Here is a 7,098-nt window from a genome sequence, read left to right as displayed (position 1 = left end):
CAGTGGGACAGAGTGACCGCACGAGGAGTGACAGAGTGCCGCACGAGGACTGACAGAGCTGACGCACCGAGGAAGTGGACAGAGTGCCGCACCGAGGGAGTGCACGAGTGCCGCACGAGGACTGCAGAGTGCCGCGCACGGAGGACTGACAGAGTGGCCGCACTGAGGAGAATAAAAAAATGCAGAGTGCCGCACAGGAGTGACAGAGTGCCGCACAGAGGTGTGAAGAGTGCGCACCGGCAGGAGTGACAGAAGTGGCGCACCGAGGAAGTGGACGAGTGCCGCACCGAGGAGTGTACTGAGCGAATGAATCGTGTAGGAATATAGTTGAGGATACCGCGCAGTTGTTGTTTTGGACTTTAGCTGGACTGACAGAGACGGAGTGGACAGAGTGACGCACCGGGAGTGACAGGTGACGCACCGAGGAGTGACAGAGTGGGACGCACGTAGGAGGGGACAGAGTGACGCAGTGTTCCTAATTTCGTTTGGTGGACGCACGAGCCGTTGTTGTTCGTCTCGCGCGATCGCGATACGTCAGAGACAGGTATAATCTGTCACGTCGCGTTGTGTAGTATACGTTATGCTCACGTACGACCGCGTACGTGCAAGCATGTATGGGGTTGGCTTGTTCGTGCGTGCGGTGCATGCATGCGCGAAAAAAAAAAATATATATATTATGAATTATATATATAATATATCATTTATATAAATAAATAAAATAAATAGACTATATATATGTGTGTGTGTGGTTGTGTGTGTGTGTGTGTGGTGTTGGGCGCGTGCGTGCGTGGCGTGGCCGTCAGCGTGCCGCGTGCGCGTGCGTGTGCGCGTGCCGCTGTGTGGTGCGTGAGCTCCGTGCGCGTGTGGTGCGTGCGTGTGCGATGCGCGTGTGCGTAGTGGCGTAGGCGTGTTGCGTGTTGCGTGTGGTGTGCGTGTGCGTGTGCGTTGTGGTGGGCGCCGTGTGCGTGTGCGTGTGGTGTGGTGTGGTGTGCGTGTGCGTCGGCGTGCTGCAGTAGTGCGTGGTGCTGTGGTGTGCGTGTGGTTGCGTGTGATGTGCGTTGATGGGTAGTGTGCCGTTGGAAACGCCGGCGTGCGTGTGTGTTGTGTGTGTGGTGCTGTGCGCGCGGCGCGCGTGTGTGTGAGTGTTGAGTGTGGTCTGTTGTGGGTGTTGTGTGTGGGGCGGAGTGTGTGTGTGTGTGGTGTTGTGTGTGTGTGTGTGTGTGTGTGTGTAGTGTTGGTTGTGTGGTGTGTGTGTGTGTGGCGTGTGTTATAGTGTTGCGTGTCGCGTTGAAGTTGTGGTTGTGTGTGTAGTGTCGTGTGTGTGATGTCGATATGTGCGGTGTATGTGCGTGGTGTGTGTTGTGTGCTGTGTGTGTGAGTCGTCGTGTGTGTGTGTTGTGTGTGTGTTGTGTGTGAGTAGGCTGTGTGTAGGTGTGGTGGCGTGTGTGTGTGCGTGTGTGGGGTGTGTGTGTTGTGTGTGTGTGTGTGTGTGTGTGTGTGGTGTGTGTGTGTGTGTGTGTGTGTGTGTAGTGTGTGTGTGTGTGTGTTGGGCGTTGTGGTGGGTTGGTGTGTGTTGTGTTGTGGTGTGTGTGTGTGTGTGTGCAGCCGCAGGCACGCTCACTGCTGCTCTCAAACATCGACGCTGCCGCTCAACACGGCTGCTGTCAGGTGCAGCTGTCCGACTGCGCACAGATTACAGAAAGCCGCCATAAGCGTTTTTGCGAGAGACGGACGATGACGATGACGATGACGATGACGATGACGATGACGATGACGATGACGATGACGATGACGATGACGATGACGATGACGATGACGATAACGATGTTGTTGATAAAGAGGTTGTCAACGGCACCCTATTATATGAGAGGCTGGTATATTGCGACCAGTAGTACGCGCGCGGCTGCTGTACACGCTCGCGTGCACGCGCACGCGGCATGCGCGCATATGTACACTCGACGGTTAATCACGCATGGACTACGACCGATGTGAATGATGCCAGATCCGCTGCCATCATAATTCTGTTTAGATTGTATTTTCTAAATTAATTACTTCACTTAAAACGGCAGAGCAAACGTTATTAACGCTGTAAAACGGACGATTACGGTGGAGCGCGAGTGGATATTGAAAGCGCCCGATATGGCCAAACACTAACTCGACGCTGTCTTAAATGCCATGTCGAGACTCGTCATTGCATCAGAGCTGTTCTGGTTTAAAAGCACGTATTTCGAACGCGTTTTTTTCGTAGAATTAATACAACAGCGGCTATTATAGTCGGCTACGGTGTCGTTATCCGGACAATAATGTGCAATAGTGTAATCACATAGGGCGCATCTCATATATATGCCATGCGTTTGTCATCCCCTCTCTACCTTCTCCTTTTCCAAGCTTCCATATTCAGCGCCATTTCCTCTAACTTCTTCTCCACTTTATTTGCCCGTCTCTCAACCCATCCTATCTCACCTCCACCCCATCCGCACCTCCACCACTTCAATATGTCTTGCCTCCTTCTCTACCCGCTTTTTATGATTCCCTACTTCTACCTTCTTCATGCATTTCCTATCGTCCCTTCTCCTCCTATAAATTTCCTCCATATCCTCCACTTTCACATATTATATTTCACCTATTTCATCCGCTCTTCTTCAACTCCTAGTCTATCTCATCCATTCTTCATGACTCTCCCACCTGCTCTACCTCCTCCACATCACCTGCCGCATCTCCCTTTCAACATCATTCTCCACCGCCTCCACCTTTCTTACCTTATGTATATTCTCCACATCGTCTCTCCATACAGCAGCACACGGAGAACGGCTACAATAGTCTTTGTATTTGTGATAGAGGCTGTATCACGCGACGTGCTTGGTTGTGTGTGGCACGCAAGCAGGCAGCAATGACACAGATCTACAATTAGTCCCTTATCTAATGTGCGAGGGCTACGCTTGCGCATACAGATATGCTCACACGCATTGCTGCTATACGTTACATCAGAAGTGAAAACAAACAAATTTGTTTTTATTCACTCTTGGTTACACACACACGCGCGCGCCACGCGCGCGCCAACCACACACCACACACACACACCACACACACACGACACACGTACACACACACACACACAACAACGCACACACACACACACACCACGAACACGCATCACCACCACCCTCGTGGTTGTGGACACTTCACACACACCACGCATTACGCGGCCCGCACACACACACACACACACATACACAACACACGCACGCAGCCACGCACGCACGCACACGCACGCACACGCACGCACACACAAAACAGACGCCACTCCAGCCACACGGACTCATCACACACACTCACACACACACGCATCGCGCCACGACCACACACACCACACATGACACACACACCACCACACGCACGACGCACGACGCTACACGCACGGCAGCACACGGCACGCACACACACGAACGCACGCACGCACACACGCCGTCAGCTATAATCGAAGTCCATACTACTACACTCAATACAGCTGAATTATATAGTAATTATTATATTAAAGTTTATTTAATTAAAAAGTGTTCATATCCTTATATAATCACTTATCAGGTTTGTATTTACGTAACCTGTAGTTAGCTAATTATGTACCCTACATAATTTATATGTGTAGTGTCAAATAGAAAAAGGCTAGTAAAGAATACAGGACTTGAACAATAAACCTACTCAGAATGTCGCATCCGTATCTCGATGCTATTAAGGGTCACCTTCTCGCATAAAACGTGTCTACGATATTCGATTTCCAATATGATTGCGAAAAATGTTATCTTATATATGTGTTGGAGTAGATCTTGCAGAATTTTTGCGCACATAAAAATTATTTTCATTAACCATAATAGGGTCATAGTATTCACTGCTTTGGGGTCTTGACAATGTAGTAATAAATAAACGATAGATCGCTGTAAGAACAATGAATAATTAAATATTAACTCTAACAGTAATAGTGATCAATAATTGAACTACGATATTTAAAATTAATTAGAAATTGCCAATGCTCAAGATCATAATTTGATTCAATCTATACGAGACCATTTTACTAACTCAAACCTTACTACTTTCGGTAGGGATAAGAATACAAAGTCAAATCAGATAAACTCCGAATTAGGTACAAATACAGCCTCCAAGGTGATTAAAGTTGATTGATGATACTAGGACATCGATTTCATTATCCTTTCTAGCTCTATTACAGTCACTGGTTCTACCTGACATAAAGCTGTGCCAAAATAAATTATAGTGTTCAAAGCTCGACCGGAAGACTTTATAAATATTAAACTTATTTAGTTCCGTATTTTCGATTCCGAAGATTAGTTTAGTGAATCACATGATACTTGGCCACAGGTGGCACATAGTAGATTGCCAATTTTCTACGTATAAAGTATAACAAATGTCTGTACAGTCTGCTGAGTTAGTGTAGTTCGTATCATCGAGCGGGCAATAGCCTCCTCTGGAGTCTTGGTGATAACAGTCGTTAGTACATGGCAGGACGTTCGAGGCTAGCTCAGGCACTGGTAATAGCTTAACTAGGGCGACTTAACATACGATAATATAGACGTATGATCGTATCTCGCTTCGCTCTAAATAAGCGGCTTATAGCTCAATTGAGACCGTATAGTCTTGCAATACGCGTGATACATAAGGATGGTACAGGCCTTACAGGAAGATTAAGTAGGAGATTGAATTCATTAATAATGGATCAATGTATAATAATTTATCTTGCAACTTGCGAACGAACTGAAAGTAGTATTTTTGAACTAGAACAGAAACATCAGGGTGACTCTCGAGATCAAGTTAATGTTCGGAATGTCAGATTGTAATGGATATTTAAGGGGTAGCATTGACCATAAAACTGCAGTTAAGTATCAGGACTAGCTAACTGGTAAGAACATCCTAATTGAGTACGGTTTGAGATAACGGGAATTTTTTTAATAATAATATAATAAAAAAAAAATAAAAAAAATAAATACATTGGTTGTTATGAGTCATATTAACAATTAGATCTGGGTATAAGATTTTTTCCAGATGCTAGTATTTAATGAAACGGGCATGTAAAAGATTACTAGTTTCTGGCACCCTTAATTCATGTCACTTTTCGACTTACTGCATGAGCAGCATATGGTTACAGCAGTCTCACAAGCGCCAAGGGCTAAGCTGCATGTGTGTTCAAAGAAGCTAGTTACGATGTGTTTCTAAACTAGGTTTTTTGCAGACCACATAGGTGATATGGATTGTCTTAGTGTGTCACTCTCGTTATTATTGATTGAGGTTGCCTGTAAGAGATATTAGAGGTAATGGAATGTATAGGTCATTAGAGTTTGTTTTAAATTATTAAACGTCTTCAAATCTCGGCCCATATCAGTATATTTGACGACGATAATTGTTTTATCGTGTTTTACGGATACGATAGTCTTGTTTGCAAATAACAGGGACAGGGTGAGATGTCTATTTATACACGGAGGGTTCTCGGAGAAGCTAGCTGGGAATTAACTTCTTTTATTAGTACTGCGAATGGTTGAAGCTCTCTGGGAACTCATCCTACACGACATATAGTTTATGAGTGGAATTCTAAGACATATTTGGTATTATTCTCATGGTTTGTACAGTATATGTGTTTAAGAATGTCTGATGGAAGTAGAATCTTAGAGGCAGAGGAGTTGCTTTTTCATTAAAAGAATTCGCGTTGGGAAATTAGCTAAGAAATAGTTTGTATCATCTGTGAATGTACCTTGTTGGCGATTAAATGACAAATGCGTGTATATTTCATTAGTTTGTTGGCTGATGTAGTACGCAATGGTTTGATTCAATTGAGAGGCATTAGCAAACAATGGACACAAGTGTAATAAGTGTGTAGTTGCTTTTTTGTGTATATATCCTGGCGTAATTATCAATTTTATGAATTTCATAAGGTTTTATTGTAAAGTATGCATTGTATTGGTATTATGATGGATTAAGTTGCCTAAATAATGAAATAATAAAAATAAATAAAAAGAATGATTCGATTCAGCGCTCGTGCATGCCATCGAATCATTCGATGCGTGAATAAAATGATCGATGCGGTGAATCGCAATGTTTCGAATGCGTGAATCGAATTTGATTGATGCGTGATCGAATGACTTCGATGCTTGTGATCGAGATGATTCGATGCATGTGTCGATGATGCCCATGAATCATTCGATTCACGCATCGGATGAATTGAATCGAATTCATCGCTTCAGCATCGATGCAGGTTGATCGAATTATGAAACAGATTACACCAATAGCCGTGTTGGCACGTCAATAGGGGCTATACGACGCGCCGTGTGCGGTGAACTCAATTGGCTATACGCCGCGCGGGCCGTGCTCGAGGATACTTCAATGGGCGTGTCTAATTCAGGCGGGTACGGGAGATTACGGTACGAACCTATATTTGTCAATATATTGATAATGTGCGTCATGAATGAACTGCAAGTATGCACAGAGCGTATAGCTGAAACATGTGTCTAAGGTATTTAGAATTTTTAGAAATTTAATCATTCTGTATTCATTCCCGCGAATATATTTGCGTATATTGACTAATCGTCCGTCAAATAATCATTTCAACAGAGAGTATTATGCATTCAGCAGCGCTACGGGATGATCATTTGCATAATATTATTCTAGAGTACCTATAGACAATGTCTTAGCTATACTCTCTGGTGCAATTATTGAGCTTTTTGAGCGCGAGACTTAGTAGCATATATTGAGCAATATATGCGTACCGTAAATCTCCCTCGACGGCCTGAATATAGTACAACCTAATTCTATATGGCTATACGCACGGCGGATCCTGATGTGCGGCGGACTCAATATGCCTATAGCGCACGGCGGCGTGTGGGTGGCGGTAGCAATATGTTGGTGGCAAACCTCTGCCGAGGTAATGACGTCCGGCATGCGACCCCGACCGACAGCTCATTGCTTGTATCCCGAACGAGTTGAGTGGGCGAAATATGGTTTGGCATGCGTCGCTTGCGGCCCCCGCTGCAGCAGCGGCGCGGATTTCCTTGTGGACTGCTCTACCGGCTGCAGTCTCTCGATATCTTCAATTTCACA

This window comes from Priapulus caudatus, unplaced genomic scaffold, assembly GCF_000485595.1.
Source record: "Priapulus caudatus unplaced genomic scaffold, Priapulus_caudatus-5.0.1 Scaffold102, whole genome shotgun sequence".
NCBI lineage: Eukaryota > Metazoa > Priapulida > Priapulimorpha > Priapulimorphida > Priapulidae > Priapulus > Priapulus caudatus.
This window is presented reverse-complemented; position numbering follows the sequence as displayed.